Consider the following 18,523-nt stretch of genomic DNA (forward strand, 5'->3'; position numbering starts at 1 on the left):
GTCGCCGTAGGAGACAGTTGGTCGACAGGCCGGACGGCCTCTATCTGGCTCGCGTTGTGGTCTGTGGAGAGGGTCTCCCATGAGGCGCTAAAGCTCACGGTCGTGGCCAAGGTGGAAGATGGTGATTCGGGTGGAACCTGGGGGGGGGGGGGGGGGGGGTGAACCCAGGACGGCTAGCCATAGGCCATAGCACAACCACTGACCACTACACTACAAACTGCGGAGCACGAAATTCAAAATTTCGGAAGCCGCAGCAGGCCCCACCAAGCCCCGAAATAGCTGGTCTCCACTCCACCAACAGTCCGTCCGCCGCCGCCGCTCCCCATTCCCCCACCCTCCCTCCCAGCACCGCAAGCGATCCGCCACCAGTCAGCGTCGCGCTCGCCGGAGATGACCCCACGGCTCTCACGGATGGGGCCGCAGCCGCGCGACGGGGCGGAGAGCAGCTCCGACGTTCGATTACGACGAGGGCTCCGGGAAGCGCGATGCCACCGCCGAGCTTCCCGAATCGACGCTCACACGGTTCTCGCTGGTGGGGCTTCAGCCGCGCGACGTGGTGGAGATCAGCTCCGATGACGGTGTATCGCCGGTGCCGGCGCCACGGACACGGAGGAAGAAGGGCAAGGACAACAGCGACGATGACGACTGCGTGGTTCTGGACGGCGACCCCGACAAGCCGCTCGCTGTTGCGGGCGCCAAGGCGAGGACTTCGGGGGGCGACGCGTCTGACGAAGTGGAGATCTTTGCCGCGAAAGGGCAGGTATATCTATCGATCTGTTCCCTTCTTCCACTTTCTCTTTACAATATGTTCCATTAACCGCCAGTTACATAATTCATTACATATATACTCGGGGAAATCGCTAAGCCAAGTCTCACAACTGTCATTCCCCAGTTTGGCTCCATGAACACAGGGCCGGCCCTAGGCCATGGCAAAAGGTGCGGCAGCCTAGGGCCCATCTCAAATAAGGGCCCACTATATATACATACCTAAATAAAACTAGAAAAAAATATGGTTTGCGGAACATATATATTCAAAACTGTTATCCGTGGACGGGAAAATATCCAGTGCTACCAAGGTTTAGGTGCTACCATGATACAAGCTTCTGGGCCGTCGGATTCTCAGATCAGACGGCTCTCAACAACTCTGCAACATTCGCAAAAAAGTCTATGAGGAGTTCAAAAATTGCGCATAGGTCCAACAGATCCAACATCTCACGGATGCCGTCCGATCTAAGAATCCGACGGTCCAAATGCCCGTATCACGGTAGCATTTAAACCTTGGTAACACCAGATACTCTCCCATCCGTGCTTCTCCACATCGTATTTATTCGGTAAGTTGTTTATGGCTAAGTACATGTATCTTATAATTATTATTTAATGTAATCACATATATATATGGTGTAGTAAGACTTTATTTGCTAATAAATTGTATTTTTGATTTTTATATTTTTATAATAATTTTCATGATATGTAGTATATACCGGTGAAAGTATTTATGTTACCCTCTAATACCTCATTTGCACTAGGGCCTTCATAATTCTAGGGCCGGCCCTGCATGAACAGATATCATGTGCGCTGAGTTGTTACAGGACCCATGCCATATATTCACTTCAGTCTTGCAACATCAAAAGCCACATTCAGTAGAAATTCAGTTTCCTGAAACAAAGCTCCATGAAGTCTGTTTTTAGGTGCGACACAGTTGCATCCTATCTGGCAGTTGTGTGTGAAGAACTGAAGATTCTTAAACAAAAGCAGCATTGGTATTTATTTTAAGAAACTCACTTGGCGGCGGAGGCAATCTGTGGATGCATGTTTGCTTCTGGGTCGCCCTCCGCTGCTTGAGCTTCCTGTATACGTACATGAAAATATTAGTTAAGAGAGGGCCAAATTATATATGGAGTTTCAAATGTGCCTCCAGCATTGGCTTCATTTCTTTCATGCCACCACAGCCAAAGCAAGATGCACACCTCAATGCATTCTTCTTCAGTTAGCCGAATTATTCTTCAAGAAAGCCGAGAGGATCATTGCATAGCAGTAACTTCAATCTGATATGTTTCATTTGCGATAAGCACCAAATTCTCCTCACAACTTTACATTTTGGAAAGCAGTCTCCTTCGTCAAATATTTAGCGTATAGGGTGAACTGTGTGTTGCTATACGCCATAAAAAATGCAGAACCTTGTTTGGTAGTGCTAGAGTCCAGAATTTTTTCCACTCCAAATCTGTAGCTTCACATTCATGCCTCTTTTCTTCAGCTTCATTCAAAGAGATGAACTGTGTGTTGCTATACACCATAGAAAATGCAAAACCTTGTTTGGTAGTTATAGAGTCCAGAGCTTTTTTCCATTCAAAATATGTAGCTTCACCATGGCTTGACGCACTAGATGCTTGGCCATTCCTTGACTCTCTTTCTGCACAATGCATGGCCACTTTGTACACTGACTTTACTTAAAACCTTCCCTTTTCGTCAAAGTGCCAAGCAATGACGTCACTATTTTGATTCTGAATGTGAATTTGCATTATAATCTTGGCATCTTCCGCAATGAAGATCTGCTTCACCAGTTGGGTATCCCAAGAGTTTGTTATTGGGTCAATTATATTCCATACTCTTGTGATCAGATTCAGATGTGTACCTCTCACTGGTAACGCCTCTTGATAGCCAGGGATCAGATGATAATCATGTCCAATGTTCCTTCCATCCCCGACTCTCCAAATCATGCCCTTCCTTAATTAGAAGCTGGACACTTTCTGAAAGCTCCGCTAATACATATGAGCTTCCATTGTTTGGTGTTGCTTCTACTATGTTGTTCCATGGGTGGTACTATGCTTTGTCACAGGTCAGTGGTCTGAAGGCCTAGGATCACCAATTATCACATTGTGAGAAAGGAATCTAGCGCACCGTGTTTGCGACCCAACACCCCTGTCCGGTCTATGCTCATTGCCTTGCATTTCATGGGTACCATAGAAGTTGTACGTTATATGTTGGAGCCAGGGTGTGTGCAGAGATGCTGATTTCATCGGTCATTCATTCGTATCTGTCACTTCGAAATAAATTTTGCTTCAGAGAGCATACAACTTAAGTGTCCCCTGTTCACTGCCGCACAACATACTTTTGATTCAAATAACGTGTAATTGGTTGAAGACCAAATAGATGCACCGTTCAACTTGTAACAAGAAAGCGGCCTATTTAAGTACATAGATTTGGATCATGTCTAACTGTTAAATTGAACAGAGATAAGGAGGAGCTTTATCGTAGAAATTACACTACTGCAATTTACCCGTGGTAGCATTTCTGTATCAGTTGAATTACAATCAGATGGTATGATTCTGCAGATAGCATGCAAGGACTACCCTCACTCGCGTCATCTATGTGTTGACTTGCCTTTCAGCACTACTTCTCACTAGTGCAAAACCGGGATGTATCACCGGTTCGTAAGGGCCTTTAGTGCCGGTTCCGCAACCGGCACTAAAGAGTGGGGACTAAAGGTCCTCCCTTTAGTACCGGTTAGGCACGAACCGGCACTAAAGTGCACCCACGTGGCACGAGCCAGCGCCGGGGGCGGGGAGCCTTTGGTAACACCAAGCGGTACTATAATATTTGAGGGGGTTTTAGTTTTATTTTTTATTTTTCCTTTAATTTTGTTTTTTCCATTTAATATTTTTTTGTTTGCTGGTATTTTACGATACTACATATTGTACACGTTATGCATATATATATATATATATCATCGAATGTCTCACAACCACCATTATTCACACACACACATGCATGTATATATTTATACAATTAGGTATATATACAATTTTCTCCTACATGTTGCCTTGGTGCTTTCGGAGCACGATGACAAGTGGTTCATGGGGGCGGTAGCGGGTAATGGTATTCTCCGTTCGGATCTATGACCTGGTCAAGCAAAAATCCTGCTATTTCCTCTTGAAGTGCTCGTATGCGCTCCGTTGGTAGGAGCTTCTCCCGCACGTCATGGAACTGTTAAGAAGGAGATCAATATGCATGCATGTGTATTAGTTGTGTGACTAGATATTGATAATCATGTAAAAATTGTGAATAGTGTTCTGTGAAACGTACCCATTGCTGTCTATCAGATCTGCTCCTTTCGGACGCCATCATGCGAATGTTCTCGCGAATGTAGTATGCACACACATCAGTCCCCAGCGCCTGCTTCAGGGCCTTTATGAGAATGGAATTTAATCAGATAATGATTAATCAAGCATGCTAATTAATTAATGGTATCGAAACAAGAATTAAAGAGATGGTAGCTAGCTAGCTAGTACTACTTAATTACTTATCTTGGGTCGCCACCAATACAACTTTTTTCTCCAGTTGCTTGGAGTCACCTTGATGAACTTTGCCCAAGCCCTGCCCGCCAGCAAAGAAAATGAATAAAGGGGTTACTAAGTAGTTGATATCAGGAAATGACGAACTAATTAAATAGGCCCAGATATAGTTAATAATGATTGAAATTACCTGTCGACTATCCCCTTCATGATGGCGAAGTCACTTTCTTCCTTAAGTAGTGAGTCTAGTACTTCAACTGTTCCATTATCAACTTTAATGACTAACAAGATCCAGTGATAACTGCATGCGCACACGTTTGCTTGTCAAAGCGGGTATATGCACAACACTAATCAACTACCCTAAACCCTATACACTTAATTATATATTAACATCTAGCTAGCTAGTAAGCAAAAAAAGAATTTGTGGTACAAGACAGTGCCACTCACAGGAAGTTGTAAGGAAGTAGTATATCTTCATTGGTATTGAGGCGCTTGAAGAACTCTAGCATGCTTTCCTCTAAACTTGCTCGATAATATGGATCTTTCCATGTGTGTTCATTAATGGTATTTGGGTCAATGAACCCAATGCCATAGCGTCTAGATTTTTTCATTTCATACATCTTCATCCTGCATAATATCACAGAAAAGAATATAGTGAGGATAATTATAGGTAATGATTGGTCAAAATGATCACTACAGCTAGCTTGACACTGAAATTACAGAAAGAAATCACTTACAGACAATAGCAACTGACGAGAGATTTGTCGAGTGCGTCTTGATTAATTAATTGAAACAGTTCTGTATACTCAACGAACAGAGCTTTCTCATGGAAGTAATGCTCCTCCTTGACATTCACCATGAGGGACTCTTGATTGGAAATCTTGGTAATGTTCATGTACCATTGATGCAATTCATACATTCTCGTTGGGAGGTTCTTGACCTCGTCGGGCTCGACCAAAGGTTGGCCCCGGACATATTTTCGTTTTATTTCCTCCTCTCTAAGCGGAGACATGGGCTCGATCTTGAGGAGTTGTCCAACGCTGATACCGAGCATTTTAGCCTGGCTTATATGCTCCTCAGTTATTACCAGATTGCCCAGCTGGGGAATGTTAACGGTTTGCCCACAATAATATAGGGCACGGGTACTCTCATGTGTTGTTGGCACAACAAGCGGGGGGGGGGGGGGGGGGGAACGATTGCGCCGCCTGTTCTCCCAGCTGGGGAACGGTTTTCCCGCATTTTTTGCCAGCTGCTTGTTGGCTCAAGCTCGAGCTCGCTTCCTTTTGTAGTCGTGCTCGATGTGCCTTCCTGATTTGGCGCTCATAGTCTGAGTCAACAGGCTTGGGAGCTGGTTTTCTTACCATATGAACAAAGTGGTCAATAACTTTCTCAGGCACTTTCTCCCTTGGCGGTGGTGCCGGTTTCAGTCCAAAATGGGCGTCCACTTGGGCCCGCACTATGGCTGCGATTTGCTCCTCGGTCATGTCGTAAGGCCTCTAAGGAAGAGGAGTGAGGCTTGGACCATATTTATATCGCTTGCCTCCGCCGGTACCTCCTGTACTACCTCGACTCGTACCGCTACGCACCATAGCTGCGGCGGCTCTCTTCTGCGATTGCTGAGGCAGCGGAGATGGCTGACGTGGCTGAGTTGGAGCAGGAGTCTGCTCACGCATTGGTAGACTTGGAGGAGCGGGAGTCTGCTGACACGGTGGCGGACTTCGAGGAGGAGTCGGCTCACACGTTCGTGGACTTGGAGGAGCGGGAGTCTGCTGACTCGGTGGCGGACTTCGAGGAGGTGTCGGTGGCCTTCGAAAGATGATGCAATCCTTTCTCCATAGGATGATACGATGTGTGGCCTTTCCCAGTGTGTGCTCGTCGTCACCTCCAGGAATGTCAAGCTCTAGCCCCGAATATTGGTCCACCACCTCATCAACAAGACACGACCATAGCCCGCTGGAATCGGGTTGCAATGGAAGGTTGCTTTGGGGGGATTTGTAAAAGCAATGTCGCCCGCCACCTTCATGGATATGTTCTTCATTTTGAAGTGTATCTCACAATTAGTGTTCTCTATGATGTCATCCACAGGGTATCTATCCAGCAGTGTGTCGCCCGGGGCGGAACCAACACTGCTTCTCGGCATGGATGGGACGGTGCTATCCAATGTTGGATCATCCGCTAGCTGCTGCCGCTGCTGAGACCCCCTTTCCTGGCTAAGTGAGTCGATCTGCTGCTGCTGCTGCTGGAAGTTGAGTGCCAAGTCCGCGTGCCTTGCTTCTAGGCCTTGAAGGCATTCTGCTCCCTGCTTCCTCTGCTCCTCCTCCAGCTTCATCTTCTTCTCCATCTTCCTTCTTGCACGGCTCTTGTAGTTGTCGTTCCAGTCCGAAAAGCCCTCATACCAGGGAATAACGCCCTTGCCTCGTGTTCTTCCCGGGTGTTCAGGATTTCCCAGGCGCGCGTAAGCTCGTCGTTCTCTCTGTTGGGCGTGAACACCCCCTTTCGAGCATCTTCTATTGCATCAAATAACTTTTGTTCGGCTCCTTTTGGACTTGCCTTCTTCGAAACCTCGCCTGTCTTCGGGTCCAACGCCCCCCATGGGCATAGAACCAAGTTCTGCACCTGGGGGCCCAGCTCCTAGTAACTGGAGTGACCCCTGCATCCACCATCTCTTGCTCAGACTTATCCCACTTAGGCAATGCCACCGCGTAGCCACCTGGCCCCAACCTATGGAACTGCGTCTTTTTTGCGGCATTGGCCTTGTTTTTTCTCGACCGTTCCTTAGATAATTCTGATTTCTTGAATTTCAAGAAACCGGGCCAGTGTTCTCTTTGCTTCTCCAGTGTTCCCTTGAATTCTGGAGTCTTCCTTTCTGCAGCGACGTAGGTGGCCCATACAGTTTTTTTGTGGGTGTTGAATGCAATTGCCATCTTCTTAAGAGCAGCGTCCTTGACTTTCTGCACATCTGCATCAGTGAAATGATCTGGTAGGGTGAAATGTTCCATCAGAGATTCCCAAAGCTTTTGTTTTGCTTTGTCGTCGACCCAAGTAACATCTGGACGTTTAGTTTTTGGCTCTTTCCATTATTGAATGGAGATCGGGAGTTGGTCCTTCACAAGAACTCCACACCGACGAACGAACTTGTTCGCAATGTTCTTAGGGATAAGGGTTCGCCATTAGCTTTGATGGAATCGATGTTGTACTTTACACCCTCCTTCAACTTTTTGCCCGGGCCTCGCTTTGTCCTGCTGTCTGTAGAAGCAGATTTGCTCGGTCCGAAGTGCTGAAAGAAGAAAGATCGATTCGTTAATATATATTCAAATCAAAAAAACATGTGATGATCACCAGATGCCTGCTTATATAAATATACCTCGACGGTAGTCTTTGTTATTTCAAGATCAACATTGTATGCGTCATCATAAACATTGTCTGCATCATCATAATCATAATCATAGTTCATGACTTCATCAGCTCGGTCGTCGAGATCGAATATCTTATCATCACCCTCCCCGGTATTGTACAGATATTGGGACCCGTCATCTGCTTCATTCAGATCATCTGGCCTGTGAGGGCTGCGTATGATCTCGAACAGGGCCTCTTCTCCCTCTCTGCCGGTATTGTCCGCCATAGCTTTTATTTAACTAATCCAGAAGAAATATAAAACAATTTAGTATTCAAATTACAATGCATGGATGCAATCAATAAGGAAAAACTGAATCATATAGTACATAATATGCATCGTCTCGAATAATATATAATCTCGAATACATCGCCTCGAATAATATATAATCTCGAATACATCGTCTCGAATAATATATAATCTCGAGTACATCGTCTCTAATAATATATATAATCTCGAATACATCATCTTGAATATTATATATCGAATACATCACTGGCTAGGTAGCTAATAAAGATCGAATACTACAGAAGAATCTAGGCCACTCGCAGTTCCTGGGGCGCGGGCGGTGGACACCCAAAGAGAAGGAACCATCACAGGATCATGTCTCCGGTCATCTGCCCAAAGAACCTACCAGGTATTGGAGAACCTGACGTCCATAGCAGCCATGTAGCGATGGACGTGCTCATCCTCCTCCCTGACACGGCGAGGCACCACCTCCAGCGGGGCTGGCTCCCTCTGCACTGAATGTGGCCCACACAAACGCCACCAAAGCAGATCAGGGTCGACGACCGGACCCGAGGTCGGGTTCCTCACCAAGCGGCGCGCCCCTGCAGGTAGCACCTCCCAGTGCTAGCCCGGCGGAGCCCAGTCCCGGACATGGGTCAGCCGGACGTCGCCGCGAACGGGTCGACGGTGAGGATGCGGGCCGAGCATCGTCGAGAACAAATACTATATGCCCGCAAAAAGTAACATTTTTCAAATGATTGGATTGTGATAACTAAAATTCTATATGCTAATTCTAAATTTTTCTATAACTAAAATTATAAGAAACTAAAAAAAACATCGTTCATCGTCTAACAATTTGACATTAATCTAATTCATCTAGCTAAAACTAATTCTAAAATTTCTAACATTTCTATATAACTAACATTTCTAATATTTCTATAACTAAAAAATAGAAAAATTGCTAACATTTCTAATATTTCTATAACTAAAAAACAGAAAAATTTCGATAACTAAAAAACTAAAAAACAATGTGTGTGTGTGTGTGTGGACATGGCGGCCGGGGCAGGAGCTCACCGGCGAGGCGAGGCGACGGGGGGCGGCGACAGGGACGGCGATGGGCGGTGACGACGGGGATTGGGACGGGGCGGCGACGACGGAGACGGGGACGGGCCGGGCGGGGACGACGCGTGGGACGACGGGGCGGGGTGCGGCGACGGGGACGGCCGGGGTGGCGACGGCGACGGACGGCGACGGGGACGGCAACGGACGGGGACAGGGACCGCGACGGACCGCGACGGGGGCGGCGACATGGGGCAACGGTGACGGGGCAGAGGAGAAGAAGTAGAGGGAGAGATGAGAAACTTAATTTTTTTGAAGTGTTTTCTTATATAGGAACCCCCTTTAGTACCGGTTGGAGCCACCAGCCGCTACTAAAGGTCTGTTTTCGCCAGGCCAAGCGGCGGAAAGCGCTCCCCTTTAGTACCGGGTGGTGGCACCAACCGGTACTAAAGACCCCCCCCCCTTTAGTACCGGTTGGAGCCACGACCCGGTACTAAAGGGGGTGCGCTGGCGCAGGTGCGGTGCGGCAAGTTTAGTCCCACCTCGCTAGCCGAGGGGCGTCCGCACTGGTTTATAAGCCCCAGTGCGGTAGCTCTCTCGAGCTTCTCTCCAAAGCAGGCCTACTGGCCTACCTGTTCTGTCCTGCCCTGTGGGCCTATTGGTCCTTTGCGGGCCTGCGTCCTGGCCCAACAACTCGTTGGGTTTCTAGTCGTATGTGCAGGCCGCTCTGGCCCAGTAGGCGGGCTTTTTTATTTTCTTATTTTTTTGCTTTATTTATTTTTGAGTTGTTTTTTGCTGTATTTAGAGTTTCTTTGTGAATATTTTTGCTTTAGGTACAAAAAGTTACAAACTTTCTGTTAGTGCCGGTAGTTTTCAAATTTGAATAGTTTAAATTTTGAATTATTTGAAATTTATGTGAATCACTAGTTTGTCAATAACTTAACTTTGAAAATAGATTTTTCAGTGATTCTTTTTTCTTATGTTTAATATTAGTGTGTTTTATCAATATATTCAATTTGGTAATGCTTAGGTTATTTAAAAAATGAAATGCCTTTGTAACAGATGAGTTTTCGTCCGAAACCCTGATACTTCGAAAGAGATTGTCAATTTTGTACACGAAGTGCATCCAGTTTTTGCGGTAACCCTCTCTACTTTTTTGCACATGCTATGTGGGTGAACTTATGATACCATGCCAACTTTCAACCTTTCTGAGTTCATTTGAAGTGCTTTTCAATTTTAGGGTCATTTAGCTGAAAAAATCAGTAAATGCATGAAAGAATTTGTTTTCACATAAAATTTCTTCGCGTTTCAAATGCCAAAACACATAACTACCCTAACTATTACAGAGATTCCCTCCTGGGTGTGAAACACAGAAGAAAGTGATGATAGTGAAGCCGATCACATCCCAGATCTTTGGGTGTGAAACTTTTTCTTCGCTGTCCCTTTGAGCCGTAGCCATGGAAAATCTTCATCATTTAACTGGATGCTTGGGTCAATATTCACTGTGAATGGAGCAATTTCATCAAACTTTTCATAATCTTCTGAAATGTCTGTCTTGTCATCCACTCCCATGATGTTTCTCTTTTCAGAAAGAACTATGTGGCGCTTTGGCTCATCGTATGATGCATTCGCTTCCGTATCTTTTCTTTTTCTCGGCTTGATAGACATGTCCTTCACATAGAAAACCTGTGCCACATCATTGGCTAGGACGAATGGTTCGTCTGCATACGCAAGATTGTTGAGATCCACTGTTGTCATTCCGTACTGCGGGTCTTCTGTTACCCCGCCTCGTGTCATATTGACCCATTTGCACCGAAACAAAGGGACCTTCAAACTACGTCCATAGTCAAGTTCCCATATGTCCTCTATGTAACCATAATATGTTTCCTTTCCCGTCTTGGTTGTTGCATCAAAGCGGACACCACTATTTTGGTTGGTGCTCTTCTTATCTTGGGCGATCGTGTAAAATGTATTACCATTTATCTCGTACCCTTTGAAAGTCATTATATTCGAAGATGGTAACTGGGACAACGAGTACAGGTCATCTTTAATAGATGCGTCATGCCTGGTACGTGTCTGCAACCAGCCGGCGAAACTCCTGGTTTGTTCACGTGTAATCCAGTCATCAGACCGCTCCGGGTGTTTGGAGCGTAGAAAATTCTTGTGTTCGTCCATATACGGAGCCACCAAGGAGGAATTCTGTAGAACTGTGTAGTGTGCTTCAGTGAGAGAATGTCCGTCCATACATATTATTTGATTCCCTCCCAGCGTGCCTTTTCCATCTAGTTTGCCCTTATGCCGTGATTCAGGAACACCAATCGGCTTAAGGTCAGGAATAAAGTCAATACAAAACTCAATGACCTCCTCATTTTCATGGCCCTTGGAGATGCTTCCTTCTGGCGTAGCACGGTTATGAACATATTTCTTTAAGACTCCCATTAACCTCTCAAAGGGAAACATATTGTGTAGAAATACAGGACCCAAAACGTTAATCTCTTCGCATAGGTGAACTAGGACGAGCGTCATGATGTTGAAGAAGGATGGTGGGAACACCAACTCGAAACTGACAAGACATTGCACCAAATCATTCTCTAACCTTGGTATGATTTCTGGATCGATTACCTTCTGAGAGATTGCATTGAGGAATGCACATAGCTTCACAATGGCTAATCGAACGTGATCCGGTAGAAACCCACTCAATGCAACCGGAAGCAGTTACGTCATAATCACGTGGCAGTCATGAGACTTTAGGTTCTGGAACTTTTTCTCTGCCATGTTTATATTCCCTTTATATTCGACGAGAAGCCAGACGGTACCTTAATACTGAGCAGGCATTCAAAGAAGATTTCCTTCTCTTCTTTGGTAAGAGCATAGCTGGCATGACCCTGATGTATGCCGTCTTTTCCATGCATACGTTGCTGGTCCTCCCGTGCCTCAGGTCTATCTTTTGTCTTCCCATACACGCCCAAGAAGCCAAGCAGGGTCACGCAAAGATTCTTCGTCACGTGCATCACGTCGATTGCGAAGCGGACCTCTAGGTCTTTCCAATAGGGCAGGTCCCAAAATATAGATTTCTTCTTCCACATGGGTGCGCGTCCGTCAGCGTCATTCGGAACAGGTTGTCCGCCAGGACCCTTTCCAAAGACTACCTTCAAATCCTTGACCATATCATGTACATCAGCACGAGTACGGTGGCGAGGCTTCGTTCGGTGATCCGCCTCACCTTTGAAATGCTTGCCTTTCTTTCTTACGGGATGCCTGCTCGGAAGAAATCGACGATGTCCCAGCTACACATTCTTCCTACAATTGTCCAAATATATACTGTAGGTATCATCCAAACAGTGCGTGCATGCGCGGTATCCCTTGTTTGTCTGTCCTTAAAGGTTACTGAGAGCAGGACAATCATTGATGGTCATGAACAGCAACGCCTTTAGGTCAAATTCTTCCTGTCCGTGCTCATCCCACGCACGTACACCTGTTCCATTCCACAGCTATAAGAGTTCTTCAACTAATGGCCTTAGGTACACATCAATGTCGTTGACGGGTTGCTTAGGGCCTTGGATGAGCACTGGCATCATAATGAACTCCCGTTTCATGCACAACCAAGGAGGAAGGTTATACAAACATAGAGTCACAGGCCAGATGCTATGGTTGCTACTCTGCTCCCTAAAAGGATTAATGCCATCTGCGCTTAGACCAAACCATACGTTCCTTGCGTCATCTGCAAACTCCTTCCCGTACTTTCTCTCGATTTTTCTCCACTACGACCCGTTAGCGGGTACTCTCAACTTCCCGTCTTCCTTACGGTCTTCTCTGTGCCATCGCATCGCCTTGGCATGCTCTTTGTTTTGGAACAAACGTTTCAACCGTGGTATTATAGGAGCATACCACATCACCTTGGCAGGAATCTTCTTCCTGGGGCGCTCGCCCTCGACATCACCAGGGTCATCGCGGCTGATCTTATAGCGCAATGCACCGCATACCGGGCAAGCGTTCAAATCCTCGTACTCACCGCGTTAGAGGATGCAGTCATTAGGGCATGCATGTATCTTTTGCACCTCTAACCCTAGAGGGCAGACAACCTTCTTTGCTTCGTACGTACTCTCGGGCAATTCATTGTCCTTTGGAAGCATATTATTTATCATTACCAGCAACTTTCCAAATCCCTTGTCAGATACACCATTCTCTGCCTTCCATTGCAGCAATTCCATGTGGTGCCCAACTTTTTCTTGTCAGCTTCGCAATTCGGGTACAACAATTTTTTGTGATCCTCTAACATGCGCTGCAACTTCTTCTTCTCCAAATCACTTGCGCAGTTTCTCTTTGCATCGGCAATGGCCCGACCTAGATCATCAGCGGGCTCATCTGATGCCTCTTCTTCAGCTTCTTCCCGCATTGCCGGCTCAGCTTCTTCCCCAATTGTTGTATCATCGTATTCAGGGAACCCATGGCCAGGATAGCTGTCGTCGTCCTTTTCTTCTTCATTGTCTTCCATCATAACCCCTCTTTCTCTGTGCTTGATCCAAACATTATAGTGGGGCATGAAACCGGACTCAAACAGGTGGACGTGAATGGTTCTTGACGTAGAGTAATTATGATCATTCTTACAGCCAGCACATGGACAAAGCATAAAACCATCCGCCCGCTAGTTTGCCTCAGCCGCAAGCAGAAAAGTATGCACGCCATTAATGAACTCGGGAGAGCATCGGTCATCATACATCCATTGTCGGCTCATCTTCATTACACAACACCAAAAAAACCAAATTAATACAAGTTCATACATATATATAGTTCATACAACACTTAAATGCAACAAACAAATAACTCTCTAGCTAAAGCACTTAAATGCAACAACAAATGCGATCAAGATCGCAACTAAGGTAACAATTGATCCAACAGCATAATGATACCAAGCCTCATTATCAATGGCATATTTTCTAATCTTTCTAATCTTCAAGCGCATTTTCTCCATCTTGATCTTGTGATCATCGACGACATCGGCAACATGCAACTCCAATTCCATCTCCCCCCCCTCAATTATTTTCAATTTTTCTTTCAAATACTCGTTTTCTCTTTCAACTAAATTTAACCTCTCGACAATAGGGTCGGTTGGAATTTCCGGTTCACATACCTCCTAGATAAAAATAGCTATGTCAACTTGATGGGCATAATTTGTCATAAACACGAAATGCAACAACTAGTTTTAAAAGAGAATATACCACATCCGAATCATAACAAGGACGAGGGCCGACGGGGACGGATATCAAATCCATGGCACTATGTATAACAAACAACGTACGGGTACGATAATTATACGAGTAACTATATATCCAAATCACACAAACATCAATTTTTTATATAAAACATTCATGAACAAGAGGCTCACCACAAGGTGGTGCCGGCGACGGGACGATGCGGGCGATCGACGGTGGTTACGACGGAGATTTAGAAGGCACTAAGTAGACCACACCTACATATGCAAACTAAGTGTTATTTTTGACCTCAAATTGCATATAAATCAAGTACTAGCACATATAATTTTCTCCCAAATTACTAACTCCCAAATTAATCACTATATAAAGCATTGCAAGAGCTAATCTAGCAATGAGGGATGAAAGGACAAAGTTGCTAACCTTTGTGATCATTTGAATGGATGGGGGCCTTCAAATCTTGACAAATTTTGGGCAAAATGTGTGATGAGCTCGAGGCGAAGAGGGGAAGAACAGAGAGGAGAGGGAAAAGGGGAAGAACAGAGCGAGCTCGGGTGGACGAAGGGTTTATGTAGGACGACCTTTAGTACCGGTTCGTGACACGAACCGGTGCTAAAGGTGTTGGACGGTCCCAGACTAACAACATCCTGCCACCACTCTTATTAGTACCTGTTCGTGGCACGAACCGGTGCTAAAGGTTCGCCACGAACCGGTACTAATGAGAGCGGCCGGCTAGCCGTTGGAACCGGCACTAATGGACACATTAGTGCCGGCTCAAAATCAAACCGGCACTAATGTGCTTCACATTTGACCCTTTTTCTACTAGTGTCTCACATGAAGCGTTGTAGCATGGTAAGTAACAAGCATTTTCACTCCCTGATGCTGTCGGCAATAGATACAATGATTATAGTACATCATTTGTAATGCAACCACATTGCTGTTTTTCAAATGCAGTGCTACTGTTTTGTATGCGATGTTCCAGCTCCATGCAAGTATTGGGGGCAAGGTCTCTTGAATGATGATCATTGTCATGCTACTGACAAGGAAGCCAAGTGGAAAAAACTGAGGCAAGCATTCAAGTGCAAAAGTCTGCCAGCATCTTTTTCCGAGAAACACCTGGATGACATCGCCCGAGGCAACCGACGCATGGCCGTCGCCCATCGCCCGAGGACCTCCGAGGCTCCCCTGTCCGGTAGATTTCTTCTCTGTCTAGTTTCTCTCTGTACTCTGCCTTATTTCTTGCTTTCTTTGATGCTTGTTCAATGCTGTGCTGCAGTGTGCTACTCTGTTGTCAAATGTCAATCGCTTATTTGCTGTAGGTTTAGCTAGGTTAGTTGGTAAAACCATTTGTTTCTTGCAAAATTTAATATTTCTTCAAAACATTAAATACCGCTTTTTTCCAGTAGTATGGAAAATTATGAGCTTATTTGAACAACAGAATTAGGAGATAATGGCTATTGTGGGGAACAGATTCAAAATTTGGTTCTAATTTGATATTTTTCAAAAAAATCAGAAAACTTCTAGTAAATAATACATGCTTTCACTAGTAATCTGTGAAAGTTTGAGCATATTTGGATGAATGGATTTGGAGATAATGACTATTTCGCTAAACAGATTCCAAATTTTGTTCTGATTGATAATTTTCAAAAAAAACCAAAACATTCCAGTAATTACTACTGCCTCCGTCCCATAATGTAAGACGCTTTTGCAAGCTATGCTAGTTTGTAAAAACGTCTTACATTATGGGACGGAGGGAGTACACGTTTCCTGTAGTAATCTGGGAATTTTTCAGTTTATTTGCACAAAATGATTAGGAAATAACCGATTTTTTCTTTAAAAGGGCGTTCAGTTTTCTCAGCGTAAACTTTGAGCCCACACTCCATTTTCTTTCTAGATTCGCCACCGCTGGATGTGGTGTACCCAACAACTCCATCAGCGAGGAAGGTTCGCATGGAGAACCTACCGTATCACATGGACCGGGAGGACCTTCCCGGGCTCTTCTATCATGCTGGCATTGTTGTGCTATCAGAGGTGAGCATTCTTATCTCTTCATTATCCTTGTCCGGTCATCGATATGTGAAATAGCGCCTCAAATTCTTGATTCATAAGTAATGTATGCACAACCTAATGGCCTGCAACTACTGTAGCAACATCACACAGTTCTGGACTTTCCTTGTTGTATGTGGTGATGTGCGTTGTTGAAGTCTGTAGGGTGGAGCTGCCGGAGTCTAGCAGTAATTGGCTGCCTTTTGTGCTTTTGTGATACGTTTAGGTTGCAGTTGGTAGTGTTATCACTCATTGTTCTGAAATACAGTTTCTACTTTGTGCCTGTGCAGATACTTTACGACAGGGAAACAGGCCAGAGCCTTGGACGTGGGCTTGTCACCATGAATACTGTTGAAGAGGCCGAGAAGGCTGTGGAGTTGTACCATCACAGCGTGAGTATATTTGATAAATTTTTTTCCAACCGGGCTCACACCCCTTTCCATTAATTTTGCAATCAACGGAAATACATCAGTCTGTTAAAACTGGACCTATTCTCCTATCTTAGCTGCATCTCCTCTGCTCATAGTGCAGCAAGTACTATATGATTACAGTATGGATATAAGGTCTTCCCCCAGTTTGCATTTCCATACCTTTCCTGTAATGTAATAGGATCCTATGGTAGTGTGATGTGGTATTGGTTTCTGGTTTGCATACAAAGTAAATTGATTTCAGGACACTGCCCTTAGTTTCTGATTTGAGGAACACCTTTGTCTGAAGTGAAGCCAAACTAATCGCCCTCTTCGTTCTGCTAATTTGGTGTTCTTTCGACATAATATGTTTCTTTTAGCTCTCGACGTCAGGGTTATGTGCAATTTCTGTGCTGAAGAATGTAGAACACTTTATGATTCTGATCGACCTTTTATTTGGACATGCAGGAGCTGTGCGGCAGACTCGTTACTGTGAGCAAGGCAGCTGCAACTGGAGGTCGGGCAGAAGAAACACCGTCTCCCCGTCGATCCGTGTCCTCTATGTTCATGCTCTTCGTGAACAATCTGTCGCCGGAAGTGGACGGATGTGAGTTGAAGCGGCTGTTCAGCGAGCTCGGCGAAGTGGTCCATGCTAAAGTCATCTACCATCACACAGGAGCTCGGTGGGAGTCCAAGGAATTCGGCGTCGTCACAATGGCGACGCGCGAGTGGTTGAAGGACGCCATTCGGGGCCTCAACAAAGTGGTCAGTCAGACATTGTTTTACCCAGATGATGGACATGGCAGCCAGTCTGTCAATGATCCGGTGCTAGTTTTCATGCAACTAGAAATTCTTGCTCCGACATGCATTCCCATGGTTTGGTTGTGAGTTTTGCAGGTCTGGAGGGGCCGTGAACTGCGTGTGGGATGAACTGCGAGTGGCGTTTCTTTACTGAGATGATAACATAGGAAAGGGATCATCTTTGTGTCTGTACTGTACCTATGAGTAGCAGGCTACCAGGATATGGATACTAATACTTTTGTTCATATGAAAACATGATCTAGAAGCTGATCGCGGAAGAAAATTGCATGCACATGTAGGAAATTTGGGGCAGGGATTCTAGTTAGTTGAATGCTCTGCCCTTGTTTCCCCGTGTCCTGCCCTCAACGGCACGCCAGCAGGCCAGGCGACCGTCCCTGGCCTTGAGCTGCAGCTGCACACCATTGTATTTTGTTGTTTGGAGGCATGTTTATCTTCCTTTCTGATCTACAGTAGTTTCCAAGAACAAAGTGACTACCCGAATCAATCTTGCATGTTTCGTCTTGAACACTGTCTGTGCGTGTTAGGATTCAGACTTTGATCACTCGGCCAGTTAGTGAGCAAAGCGAGCTGCATTCATTGTCTCTGAAGGTGAGGTTGGCCGGCCATGGTGTCATGGTGACACGGAGAGTGTCATGGCCAAGTGAAAAAGAGTGGGAGGGTGTGGTATGGCCCTTTGCCGGTGACCGAAGAGTGCACAAGTTTACTTGTTTATTTCCTTGTTTGCTTATGGTTTGAGCATTTTCAATTTAATTGACATGCATTTTGTGCATTTGCAGGTACGGGCGAACAATAGTTTGTGGTGCTTGTGATTGAACTATATATGTTGGTGTATTTAGGATTTCCTTTTTGGAATACAACTTGATTTTTAATTGTAATTGTGTGGTTTGAATTTCTTTGTTGAACTGTATGCACCTCACCTCAATAATATTTACCTTGGAACAAATCTGGCTCTATAAAATGTGTTGTAGTAGAATAGAAATGAGAAACGAGAGTTTGGGTCGGAAAATTGCGGGATGGCAGTGGGTAACACATTAATTTTGTCTTTACACCTCAAACGAACAAGTG

The sequence above is a fragment of the Aegilops tauschii genome, chromosome 2, assembly GCF_002575655.3.
Source record: "Aegilops tauschii subsp. strangulata cultivar AL8/78 chromosome 2, Aet v6.0, whole genome shotgun sequence".
In the NCBI taxonomy this organism is placed as follows: domain Eukaryota; kingdom Viridiplantae; phylum Streptophyta; class Magnoliopsida; order Poales; family Poaceae; genus Aegilops; species Aegilops tauschii.